The following is a 22,886-nucleotide window of genomic DNA, read 5'->3' as shown; positions in this document are numbered from 1 at the left end:
TCCCCCAGATGCTTAAAATGATAGCTCAATGTTTTTATCTCTCTTGTGTGGAAGTGGGACTGGTGACACTAAAGCCTATCAACCCCAAATTGTTGGGCAAATGTGAAATTCAGCTAAGGCTCATTGGGTCAGATTCCAAATACTAAGATGATCATTGATGCCCTCGAAGAGAAGCTCACAGTGACATGGAATAAACTCAGTTTCCTAGTAGACACCATTTACAGGGCAGTAGAGAAGTGCCAATGTGTGAAAGGGATCCTTATCTTTGAATATACACCACTATTCCTAGCCCCTCCCCATCCACCCAAGCAAGAAGTTAGTGGTATGCCTTTGCTAATGTCCACATCTATAGTTTTCTGGGTTGATAGAACAGATATTTGTTCATCCTAAAGGCTGTGACTGTGAGAGCATTAGCTGTTTTATGTTTTTAAGTTTATACAATGAGCATAAATTATATTTACATATAATTGAAAAGCAAAACAATCTAATCTTTAAAATTTTTAAAAAATAGCATTTGTAGACTTCTGGGAAGATTGCAGAGTAGGAGGATCCTAAGCTCACCTCATCTCAAGGACACACCAAGATAACAGCCACATCAGTACAAAGAACTCAGAAAATGACCCCAAAACTAGCAGAACAGACTTTCCACAGTTAATTGTAGAAAGGAAGCCACATAGAAAAGGGTAGGAGAGGCGGATACACAGTCAGGAACCAAACTCCTGGCAAGAATAACCCCAAAGCACAGAGACCCAGGGACACTACAAGCAAGAGGATCAGACTGCAGGCCAGGCACCCCAGGCATGGGGGACCTGTGGTGGGAAGATGGATTTCCATAACATTTGGTCTTGAAAACCAGTGGGGCTTAACTTCTCAGAGTTGCTGCAATCAGTAGGGCTTAACTCCAGTTACCTTACTCTAGTTACTTTAAAAATCAGTGGGCTTAGGAGGGTGATGATAGGAAACTGAGTCCCTGACCTAAAAGAGCCAGCAAAACAAGTAAACCAGCTGAGATATGGCACAGAAGCAGCAGTTTGAAAAGTGCCTGGGCTATATTCATTTCAGACCTAAGGACACATGCAAATTAAAAGTGAAGGGATAGAAAAACATTTACATGCAATTGGCAGTGGAAAGAAAGCAGGCGTAGCAATACTTATTATATTAGTCAAAGTGGACGTTAAAACAAAGACTGTAATAAGAGGCAAAGAAGGACACCACATAGTAATAAAAGGAACAATCCTACAAGAGGATATAAAAATTATAAATATTTATACACCAAACATGGGAGTACCTAAATACATAAAGCAACTATTAACAGACTAAAGGAAGACATTGACAATAATACCATAATAGTGGGGGACTTTAGTACCCTACTTACGTCAATGGATAGGTAATCCAGACAGTAAATCAATAAGGAATCAGTGGTTTTGAATGACACATTGGACCAGATGGACCTAACAGATATATTCAGAACATTCCATCCTAAAACAATAGAATATACATGCTTTTCAAGTGCACATGGAACATTCTCCAGAATAGAGCACATGTTATATCACAAAACAAATCTCAATGAATTAAAAAAGATTGACATCATATCATGCATCTTTTCCAACCATAACAATATGAAACTAGAAATCAATTACAAGAAAAAGTCTGGGAAAAACACAAACACATGGAGGTTAAATAACAGGCTACTAAACAATGAATGGTTCAACCATGAAACCAAAGAAGAAATCAAAAAATACATGGAGACAAATGAAAATGAAAACACAATGGTCCAAAATCTTTGGGATACAGCAATAGTTGTTCTAACAGGGAATATTATAGCAATACAGGTCTACCTCAAGAAGTAAGAAAAGTCTCAAGCAAACAACCTAACCTTATACCTAAAGGAGTTAGAGAAAGAGGAAGAAGGAAAAAAGCCCAAATCCAGTAGAAGGAAGGAAGTAATAAAGAGTAGAAGAGGAATAAATGAAATAGAAAGAAACAGACAAAACCCCCAAAACAATAGAACAGGTCAATGAAATCAGGAACTGGTTCTTTGAAAACATAAATAAAATTGATAAACCTTTAGCCAGACTCATCAAGAAGGAAAGAGAGAGGATTCAAATGAATAAAATTATAAATGAAGAGGGAGAATAACAACTGACACCACAGAAATACAGAGGATTATAAAAGAATATTACAAAAAATTATATGTCAAAAAATTGGAAAACCTAGAAAAAATTGATAAATTCTTAGAAACATGTAACCTTCCAAAATGGAATCAGGAAGAAATGAATTAGCAATGTTTCAAAATTTGAAATTTATTAGCAATGAAATTGAATCAGTAATACAAATACTCCCAACAAACGAAAATCCAGGTGAATTCCACCAAACATTTAAAGAGTTAATACCTATTCTTCACAAACTATTCCAAAAAACAGAAGAGGAAAGAAAGCTTCCAAATTTACTCTATGAGGCCAACATTACCCTGATAGCAAAACTGGATAATGAGACTATAAAAAAAGAAAACTACAGGCCAATATTTCTGACGAACATAGATACAAAACTCCTCAACAAAAATATTAGCAAACTGAATCCAACAATACATTAAAAAAAAATCATTCATCACAATCAAGTGGGATTTATTCCAGGGACCCAAGGATGGTTCAATAGTCACAAATCAAGCAACTTAATACATAATAGTGACAAGAGAAAGGATAAAAACCATATAATCAACCTAATAGATGCAGAAAAAGCATTTGACAAAATACAACATTCATTTGTGATAAAAACTCTCAACAAAGTAGGTTTAGAAGGAACATAGCTCATCATAATGAAGGCCATATATTAAAAACTCACAGCTAACGTCATACTCAATGGTGAAAAGCTGAGAGCTTTTCCTTTAAGATCAGGAACAAGACAAGGATGTCCAGTCTCACCACTTTTGTTCAACACAGTGCTGGAAGTCTTAGCCACAGCAATCAGACAAGGAAAAGAAATAAAATGCACCCAAATTGGTAAAGAAGTAAAAAAAGTTTCACTATTTGTAGATGGCATGATACTATGTAGAAAACTATAAAGACTCCAACAAAACACTGCTAAAACTGATTATGAATTCAGTAAAGTTGCAGGATACAAAATTAATATACAGAAATCTGTTGCATTTCTATGCATTAATAATGAAATAGCAGAAAGAGAAATTAATAAAACAATCCCATTACAACTTCACCAAAAATAATAAAATACTTAGGAATAAACTTTACCAAAGAGGTGAAAGACCAGTACTCCAAAAACTATAAACCACTGATGAAAGAAATTAAAGATGACACAGCAAATGGAAAGACATCCCATGCCATGGACTAGAAGAACCAATGTTGTTAAAATGTCCATACTACCTAAAGCAATCTACAGATTTAACACAATCCCTATCAAAACACTAATGACATTTTTCACTAAACTGAAACAAATAATCCTACAATTTGTATGGAACCACAAAGGACCCTGAATAGCCAGAGCAATCTTGAGAAAGAACAAAACTGAGGTGTCATAATCTCAGATGTGAAGATATACTACAAAGCTGTAGTAATACAAACAGTATGGTACTGGCACAAAAATAGACACATATATCAATGGAACAGAATAGAGAGCCCAGAAATAAACCCAACCTTATATGGTCAATTAATCTATGACAAAGGAGGCAAAAATATACAATGGAAACAGTCTCTTCAACAAATAGTGCTGGGAGAACTGGAGAGCTACATGCAAAAGAATGAAACTGGACCACTTTCTTATAACATAAACAAAAATAAATTCAAAATGGTTTAAAGACCTAAATGTGAGAACCAATACTATAAAATTCCTGGAAGAAAACATAGGCAGTAATTTTTTGATAATCAGCTATAGAAGTATTTTTCTAGATATGTCTCCTTTGGCAAGGGAAACAAAAGCAAAATTAAACGATTGGGATTACAACAAAACAAAAAGCTTTTGCAGAGCAAAGGAAACCAACAACAAGACTAGAAGGTAACCTACTGAATGGGAGAAAATATTTGCAAATGGTAAAACCAATAAGGGGTTAATATCCAAAAAATATAAAGAAACCTATACAACTCAATACCAAAAAATCAAATAATCTAATTAAAAATTTAGAAGAGGATCTGAACAGACATTTTTTTTTAAAGATTTTATTTATTTATTTGAGAGAAAGGGAGAGTGCACAAGTGGGTGGGGAGGGGCAGAGGCAAAGGGAGAAGCAGATTCCCCACTGAGCAGGGAGCCTGACATGGGCCTTGATCCCAGGACCCTGGGATCATGACCTGAGCCGAAGGTAACTGCTTAATCAACTGAGCCACCCAGACATCCTGAGCAGATATTTTTCTAAGGAAGATACACAAATGGTCAACTGACACATGAAAAGATGCTCACCATCACTAATCATTAGGGAAATACAAATTAAAACTATAATGAGATATCACCTTATATCTGTCAGAATGGCTAAAATATTAAAGACAGGAAATAACAAGTGTTGACAAGGATGTGGACAATAGGAATCCCTCGTTCACTGTTTGTGGAAATACAATTTAGTATGGTCACTGTAGAAACAGTATGGAGGATCCTTAAAAAAATTAAAAACAGAACTATCATATGATCCAGTATTTTACTACTGGGTATTTACTCAAAGAAAATGAAAGCACTATTAAAACAATTTGAAAAGATATATGGTTATTACAGCATTATCTACAATAGTCAAGATATGGAAGCAACTCAAGTGTCCATCAATAGATGAATGGCTAAAGAAGAAGTGTTACACATGCACACACACACACACACACACACTGGAATATTAGTTAAAAAAAAAAAGAGAATGAACTCTTGCCATTTGCCACAACGTGGATAGACCCAGAGGGTATAATACTAAGTGAAGTAAGTCTGACAGAGAAAGACAAATGACATATGATTTCACTCATATGTAAAATTTAAGACACAAAGCAAAATAAAAAAGGAGACAAACTAAAAAACAGACTCTTAAATACAGACAACAAACTGGTGGTCCCTAGAGGGGAGGTAGATGGGTAAAATAAATAAAGGGCATTAAGAGTACACTTACCTTGATGAGCACTCAGAAATATATAGAATTGCTGAATCATTATATTGTACACCCGAAACTAATATAACACTGTATGTTAATTATACTTCAATTAAAAAATAGCATTTGTATTTCTCGGCCATAAATTATTTCAATAAATCAGTTTTCATTGAGAATCCCAGAAGCACAGTGATTAACAGAAGTAACCATATAAACTCTCAATTTTTTTAAAAAAGATTTTATTTATTTGACAGAGAGCAAGAGAGCACAAGCAGTAGAGGGAGGAAGAAACAGGCTCCTTGCTGAGCAGGGAGCCCGATGCGGGGCTCAATCCCAGAACCCTGGGATCATGACCTGAGCTGAAGGCAGATGCTTAACCATCTGAGCCACCCAGACACCCCTAAACTCTCAATTTTTTATAATCTAAATATACATTATAAATTTTAGGCCATCTTTTTTAATATTTAAAATTAAAGTATAATTTACAAATACAGTGAAATATGCTGATATAAGAATGTAATTTTATCCACTGGAAAAATGTACATGCTCATGTAACTTACATGTCTGTCAAGATACAGAGTATTTCCAACTTCTTAAGACCTTTGTGCTCCTTCCCAGATAATCACAAACACCCCACCAAGCCACCATCGATCTGATTTCTATCCCCATAGATTAGTTTTGCCTGCTCTGGAACTTCATATAGATGTACTCACACACAGAATATGTATCTTTGTGAGTTTGGCTTCTTTCATTCAGCATAATGTTTTTGAAATTTACCTACATTCTTGTGTGTAGTTTATTTTTATTGCTGAGTAGTATCCCATTGTGTGAATATACCACAATTTATCCCATTACCTTGTCTTTTGAAGACAAATTCACTAATATTTTTCAGCAAAATCTTTAGACTTTTCACTCTACTCACAAGTGGAATCCTAAAGAATTAAAAGTATTTTTGACCTTAATTAACCTGAAAATTACTTGTAAGTTTCACCTCATTTTGCAAATGTGTTTGTAGCCAATCATCACAGCATTTCAAAGTTGGGAGTTGCCTTATAAATTATAATGTTGAATCCCTTTTTTTTTTTAAGATAAAAACTGTTGCTTAGAAAGGCTCACTTAGTGACAGAAGTAAAAATACAAATCAGGGGGTGCCTGTTTGGTTCAGTTAGCTAAGTCTCTGCCTTCAGCTCAGATCAAGATCCCAGGGCCTTGGGATTGAGCCCTGTGCTGGGTTCCCTGCTCAGTGGGGAGTATGCTTCTCCCTCTCCCTCTGCCCTTTCCCCTTGCTCATGCTCTCTCTCCCTGTCTCTCTCTCTCAAATAAATAAAATCTTTAAAAAAAATACAAATCAGATATCCTTCATTTTACTCTCTCTCTCCTATATTACAAACTATAAATTTATATTATTTTAAACTCAGTGGATAGAATTAATGAATTTATTTCAAAGGTAAATGGAAAAAGTGATTGTTTTATATGTGCCTAATAGAATTTTGTTGTACAGAAAGCTCACTGAACAAATCTAAAATCTGATACCATTTTCTTTTTCTTTTTTTTAAGGATTTATTTCTTTATTTTAGAGAGAGAGAGAGTGCCAGTGAGAGGGGGAGGGGCAGAGAGAGAGAGAATCCCAAGCAGACTCCCTGCTGAGCATAGAGCCTGTGGGGTTCAATCCCGTAACCCATGAGATTATGACCTGAGCTGAAACCAAGTTTTGGACTTAACTGACTGAGCCACCCAGGTGCCCTAAGATTTTTTTTTAAGTAATCTCTAGATTACATGGGGCTTGAACTTACAGCCCTGAGATCAAGAGCCACATGCTCTACTGACTGAGCAAGCCAAACATCTCTGATACCATTTTCAAATGTGTATTTTCACACAATATTTCAGGACTATATCCTGGAATTTTGAAAAATAAAATTGAAGTATATACTATAAAATTCAGGAAACATACTGTGTATGTATTGGGTTTTTCTTTGATCACAGTAGCTGAGTGTGTTATTAGCATAAACACTATCAAAGACAGGCTGCCAAAATATCTTGTCCTCTTTCAATAGTTCCTATTAGTATTTGCTCTGGGGGGAAAAAACTAGCTCAGAAAGTCTATGATACAATGAGATTGGAAGGTGTATGAATCAAATACAACTTATTCTTCTTGTGCTGGTTCCAGGAAAATGGCACTTACTTTGTGGAGGTCGTCTTTGAAGGAAGTCAGTGACATGCTGGTAAATGTTTACCAAACCAATCTCTAGAAATCATAGCTCTGATTTCTATCATTTGCTTATTTCCATGGTGTAAATACTTGCATGTTGGCCAATGTCAAACTACCAACGTGATGTCAGCTGGTTTGTAAAATCCCTGACAATTTAACAATCAGCTTTCATGAGACTCTCAGCACACCACTTGCTGGACTACGCAAAGTGGTTAGCGATTTTTCAGCTTTCAACCTCTAGGAGGGTAAATTAAAAAGGAAAAAAGGGAAGGAAGGGAAAGAAGAAGGGAGGGATGGCAGATGGCAGGCAGGAAAGAAGAGAGGAAGGCAAATTAAAGGAAAGTAAAAAGAAATGAAAAGAAATACACCTTCATGGAAGCTAATTAGATTAACTCAAAGTGTGACCAAGGAAGCCATTTTTAGAAATCAGTTAAGCATTAAACAAGGAAATTTTCCCCACAACTTTAAATGGGAAGATCCAAATGGCTGGAGACTAGAATAACTAGGGTTGGAAGATCATCTTCAAAGATGACTTTTCACTTACATTCTAGCCCCTTGGCTAGGATGGCTGAAGATGGGCTTAACAGGGATGCTGAGACTGTCAACCAGCTACATGTTACTTCTTGATGTGGTATGGGCTTCTCATGGCATGGCAACTGGGATCCTAGAAGAAATATTTTGAAAGGGACCCTCTTAAGAGCAAGTGTTCCAAGATGATCAAGCAGAAGTGGAATCCCCATTATGACTGAGCCTCATAAATCACATAGGTAACTTCCACCTTTCTCCGTTGGTCAAAGTAATCACAGGCTCAGATTCTAAGGGGATATAAATTTCACCGTTCATTGGGAGGAGTATCAAAGAATTTATAACCATTTTATAAAAAAATCTATGGTCAGTGAACATAATAATAGTGTGTCAGAATTAGATGGACTATCACTTGTTTAGAGCAAGTTTAAGGGGGAAAACATTGAAATATATTGGCTTTTGCATGCTTGAGTAGACTAGTCTGAATGGGAATAATAAGACATTCTGCACACAGAGAAGTGCCTAAAGTAAAGCTTCTGCTGTCAAGAAGGAAGGTGGTAAATGAAGAGAGTCATAAGGTAGCAGGAGAAGAAATGGGGCTGCATGGTCTGAGGAAGATCACTCAAGAGTTATGAACTGGGAACAAGTTTTATATATTGAATAGCAAGGAATGCCATGGATTGCCATCAGCCACCAAAAGCTAGAAAGAGGCAAGGAAGGATCCTCCCCTAGAGCCTTTACAAAGAGCATGGTCTTGCTGACCCTTTGATTTTGGACTTCTTAGTCTCCAGAACAATGTTCTGTTTTAAACCACCCAATTTGTGGTCATTTGTTATGGCAGGCCTAGGAAACAAATATAGTTTTTAATCAGTCCAATGTAATGACAAGGGTCCTCATAAGTGGAAGAGGGAGGCAGAAGAAAGAATCAGAGATGGTAGCATGAAAAGGACTCAACTTGACATTGCTAGCTTTGAGATTGGAGGACGGGGTCGTGAGCCAACAAATACATGTGGCCTCTAGAAGCTGAAAAAGGCAAGTAAATAGATGACTCTTAGAGCCTCCAGAGGGAACACTGCCCTGCTGACACCTTGGTTTTACCCTAGTGAGATCCAGTTCAGACTCCCGACCTCCAGAACTGTGACATAATGGATGTATTGGTTTAATTCATTCAATTTATGGTAATTTGTTACAGCCACAGTAAGTAACTAATACAAGGCTAGTTGATTCTTTGGCTCTAAGGAGATGACATACTAACCAGGCTGGTTTTGATGGGAGGAAGATTGGCAACATAAGCCCCTGGGAAGTAGGGCCAGGGTGGGTGGAGGGTGGCCAGGTGGACACTAGTTTTTGGTCAGAATCCAAGGAAGCAAAAAGAAGTGGTGAGTCAAGCCCTGTTATGGACCAAGTTATGTCTCTCCAAAATTCATATGTTGAAGTCCTAACCCCCAGTACTTCCAACTGCAATAGTATTTAGAGAGAGGGCCTTTAAAGAGGAAACTAAGATAAAATGAGGTTACATGGGTAGAACCTAATGCAATATGACCAGTATCATTATAAGAAGAGAAAATTAGGACATCAACACACACACAGAGAAGGACATGTGAAGATACAGGGAGAAGGCAGTTATCTATAAGGAAAGAGGCCTCAGGAGAAACCAACCCCCCCTGACACCTTGAACTTGGACACCAAGCCTCCAGGCTTGTGAGAAAATAAATTTCTATTGTTTAAGCCACTTAGTCTGTGGTACTTTTTTATGGCAGCTCTAATAAGCTAATATATGCCCCCCATCCTTTACTTCCCTCTTTTTCTAGATTAGGGCACTATGACTCAGAAAAATAAAAGTCATTTCTAGAACTATTGGGGCTGTAGTCTGCAGTACTTGACAGTGACGCAGGGAACTAATGAACACTCTGGGGCTCTCCATGCAGTTTTAGGTGAGGATTTGTGGTGTGGCTGCCTGTTTTTTAAACTCTTCACATCTGAACATTTAGAACTCAGTGTGTATATGTCATTTCTTTCTGGATGAATAAAGGCCAAATTGTAAAAACAAAACAAAACAAAATGAAAATGGTCAAGTGATCAAAAATTTGAAGCTGAAAAAGAAAATATTCATTAGACACAAGTCAGGTGTGATTTTCTTCAAGATTGCATTTTATAGTAGATTCCTCTGGAAAAAATGTACTTCTCATATACATTGCTAATCTGTTTTTAAAAATTTCTTTTTCTAAGGATGGTGAGATGTGAGAGGATGGGCCAATCAATAGTGAAATATGTCTATATGATATAATTCATTGTAACTCAATATAATTGCTTTGTGTAGTTAACTTGATAGTTACTATAAAGTTACTTGATAGTTACCATCATTCACGAGAAACTTGAACAGTGGGCTCAACTGGAAACCACTTCCCTACACCGTTCTGTCATCCTGATACACGTCAGGACATAGATATATTTACATATTTAATCCAATTGCAAATAGAAATTAATAATAGATATTAACAAATAAATTACTCCATTGCAAATTAATGGAGATTGAGTTTTTTTCTTCTTAATATATTCAAATCAAATACCCTCAGCCTTAGATCTCCTAGGAAGAGAATATGAGTTGCTTCCATTCTGGGTGTAAGAGAGTAATCTAAGCTGACTGTAAATTATTTAAGTTGGTCACTTTGCTCTAATACATGCTAAGTAGCTCTTTAAATCATTAATGAGGGCATCAGATCCTGCAATTGAGGCAGTAAATTAAAAAAAAAAATCTATGCTGCCTTTAATTACTTTTAAAAGAAAAGAATCAGAGCCTGATTTTATTAAAATCAGATCATAGGTACTTACTAACCTACAGAAAAAAAAAAGAAGTTGAGTTTCATACCATCCAAATTTCCAAAACTTTAACTCATAATATATAGGCTCATGTACTGCCTATGGTGCCTCTTTTGTTCCTGTAACTTTTTCTACATTATTTCTGTTAGTCCTAATAACAGTGTTGGAGGTAGGCATTGTTATCCCTCCTTTACAGATGAGGAAACTCATTCAGGGATTTAAATAACTTACTCAGCTTATATATCTCTGAACTGAGATTCATTCTGTGGTCTATTTGATGCCAGAGCCCATGCACTTTCTACTATATCATGCTGAATTTTATTTCATGGTTTACCAAGTGCTTTCAGAAATATTATTTTATTTGAGGCTCCAAAAGCCCTATGAGGTAATTCCCTATTTTGTGGTTGAGAAAAGAGCATTGTAGCATCTGATCCCAAATAATACAGCTAGAAATGGTCTTTGAGTGCTTTCTTCTCTACCCCAAGCCATGCACACATGTGTACCCACACATTCCACACATACATAGAGGAGAAAAAAAAAACTTTCCTTCTATCCTTTTAGATACTTGGCTGTGGCTCCAGTTACAAAAGAGACTAATAAGAAATAAATAAACAGAAACATATTAGCATGTGTATCTCATGTGTGTGCAGAAGAAGCTCAGAGATGGTAAACTCAAAGATGTGGCTGGAACTTGAGCTTAAATACCATCTTCAGCTAAAACAAAGGAAAAAGCGTATGAGAGAGGCAAGTTTGGGGAGGTGACTAACAAAAGTAGCTAAACAATGATAAGGTTTGTTATGCAGATTTAATCCATCTCCTTCTCCACTGATAACAGCCAGGATTTAGAGTCTTCCTCCTTCCCCCCCCCCACAGAGAGAGGGAGATACCTTTACAAATGGTGATTTCCTTTATAAATGTAAATTTCCCTTACAAAAGTGTAGCTTCTGCTCTGTTTTTAGTGCTTCTCCTCTATCTGCTATTTCCCATAATAATCAGTTCAAAACAATCCTTATGCCAAAGAGGCATATTTGGGGGGGTATATTCTGGTCTCCTACACATGCAAGTACAAGTAAGTAGGTACTCCCCATGACCCCAGCCCTGCCTCCCCCTCAGGGCAAGGAGTATAATAACTTGGCAACCTATGGTGGGGGAATAGATGGGAACAGTCTTAGACTTCACTTCCAAAGCCACCTATTTGCAAATCATTTCATTAATAATGAAGGATATGGTAGAAATACTCTTTAGCTTTTATTACTTCATAGAGGACATACATGTGTATGTATTAAATTGATTTAAACTTCAGCGGCTTCTCTTTACTTATACTCTTCACTGTCCCTGGGATTAGGGCTGCCAGAAAAAAAATCAGGAAACTTAAATTCGATTTTCAGATAAACAATTAATAATTTTTAAGTACAAGTATATCATAAACATTGCTTGGGACATACTTATACTTAAAGATTTAGTTGTTTATGGGGCACCTGGCTGGCTCAGTCAGTGGAGCATGCAACTCTTGATCTCAGGGTCATGAGTTCAAGCCCCATGTGGGGTGTGGAGATTGCTTAAATAAATAAAACTTAGGAAAAAAATACAGCTGTATGTCTGAAGTTAAAATTTAGTTTGATATCTGGTATTTTTCTTGGTTGTATCTGGCAGCCCTTCCTGGGAAGGAAATAGGAGTGCTATTGGGGGACAGATGACATGACTCAGGGATCTAAGAAGGCTCTCAGCCACTAATCATAATGTGAAGAGCCCTTCTTGACAAGAATAGCCCCACTTAGTACTTGCTCCTATTATCTGGGAAATCCTATGACTTCCCTTGTTCCTTGGATTCTGCAGTAGTTCTCATGAAAAGTAGCAATTATAGTTACATATACCAAAATAAGAAAAGGAAGATAGAAGAAAGTTTTAGGTATAAACCAAACAAACACAAAAATAATTCATATTCTTGGAGTGATGATGGGATTTCTAATACCACAAAAATTACTACTCATCCTTAATTCTCTAAATCAGTGATTCTTAAACCTTAGCAGTGTCAGAATCACCTGGATGGCTTGATAAAACACAGATTATGGGAACTCACTCCTGGAGTTTCTGCTTCAGCAGGAGTGGGGGATGGGGGAGGATGAGAATTTATACTTCAAACAAGTTCCCAGGTGACCCAGATGTGTTGGTCCAGATCGTACAGTACCAAAATTCAGCTTCCTCCAATAGTACTCAAAGTACTGAGGAGGTCACTCGCTAATTGAATTTGACTAAATTTTGGTTAGGCGCTAGGGCAAAGATTCCTAACACCCGACCCAAACTTCTTTGGAGCACATTTCTTGTTAGTAGGCTGCAGTGTAATAAATCATAAAAGAAAAACTAGCTTTGCACTGCTCTCCCTTGCCTATTCTTAAATTCTGAGCCAAGGAAAAGATATGCCTGCTGGTGAGCACACATTCATTCATTATCCAGTATTATCACCCGAAGCTATGCTTACTATGCTGCAAAATCACAACCTGAGTAACAGTCAGGAAAAACTATCCAGAACATCATCTTCCTGTTGGTCTGCGTTCTTTAAACAAGAGACTATTTCCTGGAATTAATTTTTCCACAAACGTTCCTTCCTATTTTCACAGCATTTCTCTTGCTGAAGTGGCCATTCTAACATTAACATTTTGAAGGTGGCATATTTTGATGGCACGGTTAGGGCTCTTGGTAATGCTTGTAATTATTCTGGACCTTTGTTTTCCCTCTTTCCCTTCATCCTTTCCTTCCTTCCTTCCTACCTTCCTTTCTTCCTTCCTCTCCCTCTCTTCCCCCTCCCTCTTCTCTCTCTCCCTTTCTTCTTTTTCCTTTCTTTCTTTCTTTTTCTTTCTTTCTTTCTTTCTTTCTTTCTTTCTTTCTTTCTTTCTTTCTTTCTTTCTTTCTTCTTTCTTTCTTTCTTTCTTTCTTTTTTTTTTTCTTCTTCTTCTTCTTCTTCTTCTTCTTCTTCTTCTTCTTCTTCTTCTTCTTCTTCTTCTTCCTTCCTTCCTTCCTCTCCTTCCTTTCTTCCCTTCCCTTCCCTTCCCATTCTTTTCTTTCTCTCTCTCTTTATTCTGACATGTTAATGCCTTACATGAAAACAGGTGCCGAGAGAATATGCCAAAGGACCATGTCACAGAAGTGTGTTTGCATTGTAGTTCAAAAACATAGTCTTAGACCCAAAACCTCTTTTAATGGGACATCTTTAAGGAATTCACTTATGTGAGTTTTCCAGATCAATCAAAGAAGTTTATGTTTTAACCATCAGTCCTTTCCCATGAAATTTTTTGAAAATTTAAACTGTCTTTTTTTTTCAAGATGGCTGTACACTATTCTCCCTCTTCAACTAAATATACTAAATTATGTACTCTCTCATTGATTTAAGGTCACCAAGATGTATCTGCTGTTTGTATTGACTTTGATAGTTTTGCCAACAGGAACAATTGAAGTGGTGGGTGGTGGTGGGGGACTCTTACCCAAATGGCTTTTGGAATTCTTGATATGTTTGTCTTATAGTTCTGCTGTCACCTTATTTAAGGTCAGCTGTCCTTTCTTGCTATTGTGAGTTTCTAACAAGTTTTCAAATTGCTCATCTTAATTTACACACAGTTATAATCAAGTCTCTTTATGAGTCAAGTACTTGGGCTTTGTGACTTTCTTGTATGCTTTTGAATTTCAAGCTATGCTCCAAGTTCAAACATGTGGCCTTTGAAAAATCATGCAGAAAGGTATAAGTCATGCTTTATACATGGAATAAAGGCTGTCAACTCACTTTTCACAAAGCAGAGGATCTGAGTGCTTTTCCAGCCACGGGAATGTTTCAGCATTAAAGCTGCCACACCCTCTTGTATGTTAGGATAAGTGGACTACTGGACAAAATAATGGGCTACAAAGGACTGGCCCTAGACAATACTGTGAAGTAAAAAAATGTTTTTCTCTACAACCTCAACCTCCTTTTCCCATAAACTTCCCCTAACCAGGAGCTGCCAGATTAAATATAAGAATCTCAGTTAAATTTGAAATTCAGATAAATGCCTGCTACTTTTGAAAACATGAGAATGTCCCAAATATTGAATAGTATACACTTATACTAGAAAAGTATTTGTTTTTTATCTGGAATTCAAGTTTAACTGGGCGTTCTCTTCAGTTTCAAACTGTCCCAACCCCAAATCACAGTAACGTTTTTCTTTTTCCTCTATCAAGCTACTCCCATGGGAAAATTTGTGAAGTTAATCAAACTAAGGTATAAAATGGTAGATAGGATTACAGTCATCATGATTATCTTCTTTCAATAAAAGCAGAATGTTACAGAGGAGAATTAATCACTGAGATGGTGCCCAGGGGTCCTGGGGACAGTGAGCACTTCTTGCTTTTGAACTCTCACCATGAGGTATTTCAGTGCCTCAAAGTTAAAGCTGGCTTGGGAACAGCAGGTTAGGAATCTTGGCTTTCTTCTGGCTTGGCTGCTAAGAAACTATAAGTCTAGAACATGCCAACTTAACCTCCCTGTCACAGTTATCTACTACCATATACCAAACTACCCAAAACCTAGTGACTTAAAACAACAATCATCTTATTATGCCTCACAATTTAATAGGTTAGAAATTCAGGTATGTTTCCACTGGGTGATTCTTCTCCATGTGGAATCATTGTAGTATTGGCTGCTGGCTTCTTTGGTTTGGAGGGCCCGAGACTGTTCCACTCACAAGCCTGGTACCTATGAGCTGGCATTATTCTCTCTATACCTGGCCTGTCCACCTGGTTAGGTTGGACTTCCTCACAGAGGGGTAGTTTCAGGACAGCTGGACTTCTGCATTGGAGGCTCAGGCTCTAAGAGATAGTGTTTTGTTGGGAAGATAATACTTTTTCTCTGTCCTCCCAGGTTCATTATCCAGGGGCCTGCAAATTAAACTGGAAAAAAAAAAAAAAGGGCAGATTAATGGGGCAAAAAGGTTTACATATACAGTAGCCAAAAAAAGAAGTAGCTGGCTGGTTAAATGAGTAAAGTTAGAGGCTTATATATACAACTTAGTAAAGAAAAGGGAGGGGGAAATGCTCATAAGGAATAAATAAGTTCTGGGGCACCTGGTGGCTCAGTCAGTTGAGTGTCTGCCTTTGGCTCAGGTCATGATCCCGGAGTCCTGGGATCTAGCCCCATGTTGGGCTCCCAACTCAGCAGGGAGTCTGCTTCTCCTTCCCCCTCTATTCTTCCCCTCAGCTCATGCTCTTGCTCTCTCTCTCTCTCAAATAAATAAATAAAATCTTTTAAAAATTTGCTAAAAAAAGAAAAGAAAAGAAACTTTTCTTTAGGGAAGACAAATGGGGTTTTAGGAGAACAAACAGGAGATAAGAAAGCTTGTGATAATGTTTGTCTATTCAGGTATGAGTGATCTTTTGGTCTTCTTCAGGGCCATAAAACTCCTAGAGAGGGGATCAATGGTAGGTTTATGCTAGTTCCTCCTCTTGGCAATAGATTCACTCTAAAGAAGGAATTTATGGCAGCCTCATTTCCCAGAAGTTGTTTTTCGTTAGATAACAGACACTCAGAGAAGGCTTCTTTCTGCATCTGTTGAATCTCAAATGTCTTAGGCTTAAAATAATCTTCATACCAATGCTGGGGTTCCAAGTGGCTCCTTAATTTCCAAGAGATTAAGGCTGAAGCTGTAAGACTTCTTCCCACTTAACCTCACAAGACACACAGCTTTATATCTGCCACGTTCTATTAGTTGAAAAGAGTCTCAGTCCAGAATACCAGGATATATGGTTCATTGAGGAGCTCTTTTTGGAGACCAGTACCATATCCTCTGAGACTCAGTTTCTGCCTCTGTGAAATGGGCTAAAATACAACTGTTGTGTAGAAGTAAAAATTACATGAACAGAATAGATGTGAAATAATTTTTTAAAATATTGCATTTCTATTGCAGTGTATTAGACAGCCTGAGTCTAACTTTACTACTGTCATATCCATTCTCTGAATTGTGTGTGTGTGATTTTATTTATATATAACAAAATTATAATTTGTACTTTTAATGTATTACAGAACTTTATCTAATTATATATATTACACATTTATAACTATATAAAATGCATGTATAAATACACATATACACATATATACCCTAAGGTATTCATTGTATGTAATGAATTGACTTCTTTCTATGCATCTAAAATGGTACTAAATAGGGGTGCCTGGATGGTTCAGTTGGTTAAATGGCCGATCCTTGATTTTGGCTCAGGTTATGATCTTAGCTGGGATCGAGCCCCACATTGGGCTCCACACTCAGTGGGGGTTGGCTTGAGGATTCTCTCTCTCTCCCTCTGCCCTTCCCCCTGCTCATGCTCTCTCTCTCTCTCTCTCAAATAAATAAATAAATCTTAAAAAAAAATAAAATGGTACTAGCTAAGTACCATCCTCAGAGTGAAGAAAATAGTCATTCAAATTTTTTATAGGATTTGATTCTGTCACAGAATCTCAGTTGAAAAAGGCTGGTTTAAAATGCTGAAATCACTTTGGAAAAGCTAATCTAATTCTTACAACACCATCCTTTCAAGATATTATATTACCTAGATACTGAAAATCAGTGTGTAGATAATGCAGAGAAGATAAGATCAAATTCAAAGATGAGGTAATAAAAGTATACTCCTTGACTATACACCTTCATCCAGTTTAAGTACACTATCCCTATGCATATGCACACTCTCTCTCTCTCACACACACACACACAAATATGGGAGGAAAAATGTACTCAAGGATGTATAGAATCAAATCAATTGTGCATTGATATGCTGGTATCCACATATCTCCTCCAATCATTAGACTCACTCCTTAAGAAGTTAAAGGGCTGAGACTCCATTTCTTATTAGAATTCTCCTGTGGAAATTTCTCCTCTTTGTGAAAAAACCTCAATAGCAAGAGATATCATCTAGCCTGCAACCTTAAAACTTGTCAGTCATTTGGAGACTCCCATGAAACCATTTTCTACCACATTATTTATTTGAAAAGTCATAAATTTTACTGCTTGAATCTAGCAAAGAAAAGATTTTTATGATACCAGAGACATGATTTGACAGGATTTTAAATTTTACCAACCAGGTATTTTACATTCCTGGAAGAAGTCTTAGAAAATGAAACTCTTCACAATTTTAAGAAGTTAAAATTCTGTATCTCTTTGGTAAGATGTCTCTCTGACACAGTCTATGAACTGTTCTCTGCTGAGATGTTTGATGGCATAAGAAATTTTCACACAAAACACCAATGAGATTCTCACTGAGTAGTGTGAACATCTCTCCTCAGTGACATCTGCAGAAGTTAAAATGACTTGGCATCACTGCACATATGCTTTGCCACCTTACTAAAGAACCAACTGCCGAAGGTGTTCTCCCACAACATAGGTAAAGGGAGTTTTTTTTCTAATGTCTGAAATAATGTTCTATTATTTCCTCAGGAAACATTGCATGAATAGAATATTATTGTATTTCCATTACTACAGAAAAATTCAGGAATAAAATAATTATTTTGTGTCATTTAGACATAAGCATTTTTTCTTTCTGAAATAATCTGGATGGTTCCGGTGATTCTTGATAGTCTCAGTAGTTCTTTAGTTGTAGGAATTTGGCCTATGAGTGGAAATCCAGAAAAATCCAAATGTTTATCCTAATGCAGATGATCAAACTGAAGCTGAAAATCTGTGTTAGATAATATAGAGAAGATAAGATTGCTCTACTACCAAATACCCAGAATTTCAGGGACTTAGCTTTCATTTTGCTATACCAAAAGAAACACATGCTATTCTTCTGGAAAGAAATGGTGGCAGGTGGGATAAACAATTGAGAATCATCAGGTAGGGGAACCTGGGTGCCTCAGTTGGTTAAGTGTCTGCCTTGGGCTCAGGTCATGATCCCACGGTCCTGGAATTGAGCCCCATGTCAGGCTCCCTGCTCATTGGGGAGCCTGTTTCTCCCTCTCCCTCTGCCTGCCACTCTGCCTACTTGTGCTCTCTCTCACTGTCAAATCAATAAATAAAATCTTAAAAAAAAAAAAGAATCATCAGTTATTTGGGTCAAGTAAATTAAATATATTTTCCTGATATTTTAGGTTTGTGTAGGATGTGTAGATATATAAGAGGCCACAGTTAACCAATCAAGTTTAGGGAAGAATCAAGAAAAACCCAGTTGTTTTAGGGAAAGTTGATTGTTCTCCTGACACTGAAGCTTGTCAAATTGTGGTGTACATTATTTGGGGCTACCCTTGGAAATCACCTGGTGAGATCCTGGCAGCTGCTGTTAGAAATGTAGAGGTTGTTTCATCATGAGAATTTTCTGACTTTTAGAACCTTCCTGGGGACAATCCCAGATGGCTAACTTAGCAGAAAACTAGTTTATTTGTAGCTCCAAACACTTGCTGGAATCCCTAATGTCTTAATGAACAGGACCAGAAGCTCCCCTGTGGTTAATCTGCAAGCCCTATTAACTCTTTCAGGCTAAAAGTATACCATTAAGAGCCAGGTTACTTGTATTGCTTATTATAAATTAATAATTGGGTTGGACTTTGAATTAATAAAATTAATTCAGTGAGAAAGCCAATTGGCTTTACACCATGAGAAGCTCCAAGTCAAGAACTTCTTAGGCTGGGTCATGTCCTGCCTGGTATGGAATCCAGCCCTGGCCAGAGCTGCTCTTTCCAGATATTCTAGATGTCTAGAAAAGAGGTTAAAATTCCAGGAGGTTAGGACCTAAAACTGGGTGGAGATTGTTGGGAGACGTGGAATATTCTGAAAGAAGCTGAGGTGTAAAGGAAGGGTTGGGGTTTTGTGGAGAGGAGAGGCTTAAATGTAAGAACAAAAGGGAGCATTAAGGACAAATGATAAAGTGTAAAGAATGTAATCTCTGTGACTTGAGGCATATTAACCACTTTGACTTTTAGTCTATTTATTAATCAGATGGTGAGATGCTGACTCACTCAACCATGGGGTCCCTGAGCATCATGTTGGGGGATTGGACGAGAACCTCAAGAGGCAAGCCAGGTCTAGATCACAGAAGTCCTTGTGGACTACCTAAAGAGTTTCTCCTTGTTTTTTTTTTGTTTTGTTTTTTTTTTGTGTGTGTGTGTGTGTGTGTGTGTGTGTGTGTTTCCCTCAGAAAATAGGAAGTGAGTAGAAGTCTTTAAAGAGGGGAATAGAATAAATAGGTTTGCTGTATATGGAAGCAAACACTGATGATGACAATAGATGGAAGGAGTGGAGCCTGTTCCTAAGGAGATGAGAAGCTGATGTACCAGCCCAGATAAAGGACTGTGAGAGAGAGATCATGGCAGTAGGAATGGTGATGGGAGGTCATCCAATCACTCATTCAACAGATATTTGTTAAATACCTATTATGTGCTAGGTCCTGAGTTTTATATACGAGGAATACAGGAATGAATAAAATGGACCAATCACTTATCTCAAGGAGTTTATATTCTGGTGAGAAAGATAAAAATTTTTGAGAGAAAGATATTCAGAAAATTCTTCACAAATTCTTCAATATGAAAATATTTCTTTTTTTTTTAAGATTTTATTTATTTATTTGACAGAGAGAGCGCGAGCAAGAGCAGGAACACAAGCAGGGGGAGTGGGAGAAGGAGAAACAGGCTTCCTGCTGAGCAGGGAGCCTGATGCGGGGCTCGATCCCGGGACCCTGGCATCATGACCTGAGCTGAAGGCAGATTCCCAATGACTGAGCCACCCAGGCGCCCCGAAAATATTTCTATAGCATACGATTCACCCCCAAAGCAATCAAACCATATGAAAATCATGCAGCCCTTTTAGTCCCTCAATGAGATTACTTTGTATGCCATGAGGAGCAGAGAACAGTAAGACCCCAGTGGAACACAATGAAACATATGCCCATGAGTACACTGACAACTGTAAATATATTTAAGAGAAAGCATTACCTACAGGCACAGCTACTTTTGAAGGAAGGTGTTTATTAAAAGGAATAAATGTTAAGAAAAAAAAAAAGAAGATAGCAGGAGGGGAAGAATGAAGGGGGGAAATCGGAGGGGGAGACAAACCATTAGAGACGATGGACTCTGAAAAACAAACTTAGGGTTCTAGAGGGGAGAGGGGTGGGAGGATGGGTTAGCCTGGTGATGGGTATTAAAGAGGGCACGTACTGAATGGAGCACTGGGTGTTATACGCAAACAATGAATCATGGAACACTACATCAAAAACTAATGATGTAATGTATGGTGATTAACATAACAATAAAAAATTAAAAAAAAAAAAAAAAAAAGGAAGGACCGTAGGGGCACCTGGGTGGCTCAGTTGGTTAAACATCTACCTTCGGCTCGGGTCATGATCCCGGGGTCCTGAGATCGAGCCCTGCATTGGGCTCCCTGCTCCACGGGGAGCCTGCTTCTCCCTCTCCCTCTGCCTGCCGCCCCCGCCTTCTTGTGCTCTCTCTCTCTGTGTCAAATAAATAAATAAAATCTTTAAAAAAAATAAAGTAGGGGCGCCTGGGTGGCTCAGTCATTAAGCGTCTGCCTTCGGCTCAGGTCATGATCCCAGGGTCCTGGGATCGAGCCCTGCATCGGGCTCCCTGCTCCGCGGGAAGCCTACTTCTCCCTCTCCCACTTCCCCTGCTTGTGTTCCCTCTCTCGCTGTGTCTCTCTCTGTCAAATAAATAAATAAAATCTTTAAAAAAAAAATAAAATAAAATAAAGTAAAAGGAAGGACCTTGTCTGCTGGACTCCTTGATGACTTTGACTGGAAAAGTCTGCATGTAGGTGTCAGGGAAGGACACATGGTCTCATAATAAAGACAATAATTGAAACTCAACTGTCCCTTTTTACTTCTCAGATCTTAAGAAAGTCTATTCCATGTACATGTATGAGATACATGAAACTTTTGTTGGGAGGAAAAATGTTCCCTCTGCCAACTTAATTCCAGTGATAAGGATGGGGGGGAATTGCAAATTAACCGAAAGTAGACAAAATAACAGGAGAAAAGTTTATTTTGTGTGGGGGAGCATTCAGATGAAGAGGTTCCCCAAACAGCTAGAGATAGAGGTTTGTATGCCAACTTTATAGTGGAAAGGGAGCAGGGAGAAAGGGCTTCTGTGGGAAAACAAATGGGCTTTAGGAAAGATAAATGGGCTTTTAGGAGAACAAATGGAAGGTATGACAGTTTGTGATAGTATTTGTTTATGTGGTCTCTCTATCCCAGTGTGAGTGGTCATCCCCTTACTGGGAGTGAAGCTCTCCTTGGGAAAAGGGAGGTATGACAACCTCTCAGAAGATTCTGCCTTTAGTCATAAGACTATCTCAGGTATGAGATCAAGATAACACAGGCAGAATCCCAGGAACAGAGGAGGCCATGGGAATGTGGACCTTCTAAGACTTCTTGGAAATCTCAGTGCAATTTGAACTTCCTCAGGGGATGGAATTGAAAGCTTAACCAATCTTATTTAGATAGTAAGGTGCACAGAGAGAGCCTTTTCTAATTACTGACGTTAATATCTCTGCCTTCAACTAATCTACCACAAGTACACCTTATTTAACTACTTAGGTGTAACAAGTGTTATAGGGATGAGTAAGGAAGTGTAAGAATGGGCATTTAGGGGCACCTGGGTGGCTCAATCATTAAGCGTCTCCCTTCAGCTCAGGTCATGATCCCGGGGTCCTGAGATCGAGCCCTGCCTTGGGCTCCCTGCTCAGTGGGGAGCCTGCTTCTCCCTCTGCCCCTCCCCACCTTGCTTGTTCTCTCTCTCTCTTTCTGTCAAATGAATAAATAAAATCTTTAAAAAATTAAAAAAAAAGAAATGGGCATTTATAAGATAAGGTATGGAGTGGCTGTCTTAACTCAACCTGGCTCAGCCACTTACAAGTGATCTTAAACAAATCAATTCACCTCTCTGAACCCCAATTTCATTATCTACATAAAATAAGCAATATAATTCTTACTTTTGAGAGTTTACTAGGTATTAGACATCTTACGTACGTTATATTTATTTGTCCTTTTAGTAATATGTTATGATGGAGGTATTGTGACTCTTGTTAACACTTAATGCAAAAGCTTTAAGAGGTTAAGACACTTATTTAATATCACAGAGATAGTAAACAACAGAGGTGAAATTAGAATCCAATTCTGTCTGATTCTAAATTTCATCTTTTTACCACTGCTTATGCCACCTTAATATGAGGTTGTTGTAAGGATTAGATTAAATTAAATAATGAAATATAAATAAATCGGCCGGCACACTTCCTGGCACATAGAAGGCGC

At 37.8% G+C, this 22,886-nt stretch overlaps 1 long non-coding RNA gene across 1 annotated transcript in view; it reads left to right on the top strand.

Annotated features, from left to right (window-relative positions):
- LOC144381482 (uncharacterized) overlaps nt 1-22,886 on the top strand; it is a 108,785-nt gene that overhangs the window by 57,960 nt on the left and 27,939 nt on the right. The gene's annotated exons all lie outside the window — the stretch shown is intronic.

Source organism: Halichoerus grypus, chromosome 4 (assembly GCF_964656455.1).
Source record: "Halichoerus grypus chromosome 4, mHalGry1.hap1.1, whole genome shotgun sequence".
Lineage (NCBI taxonomy): Eukaryota > Metazoa > Chordata > Mammalia > Carnivora > Phocidae > Halichoerus > Halichoerus grypus.
The sequence above is the reverse complement of the archived record's forward strand: the minus strand, read 5'-3'. Positions and strand labels throughout refer to the sequence as shown.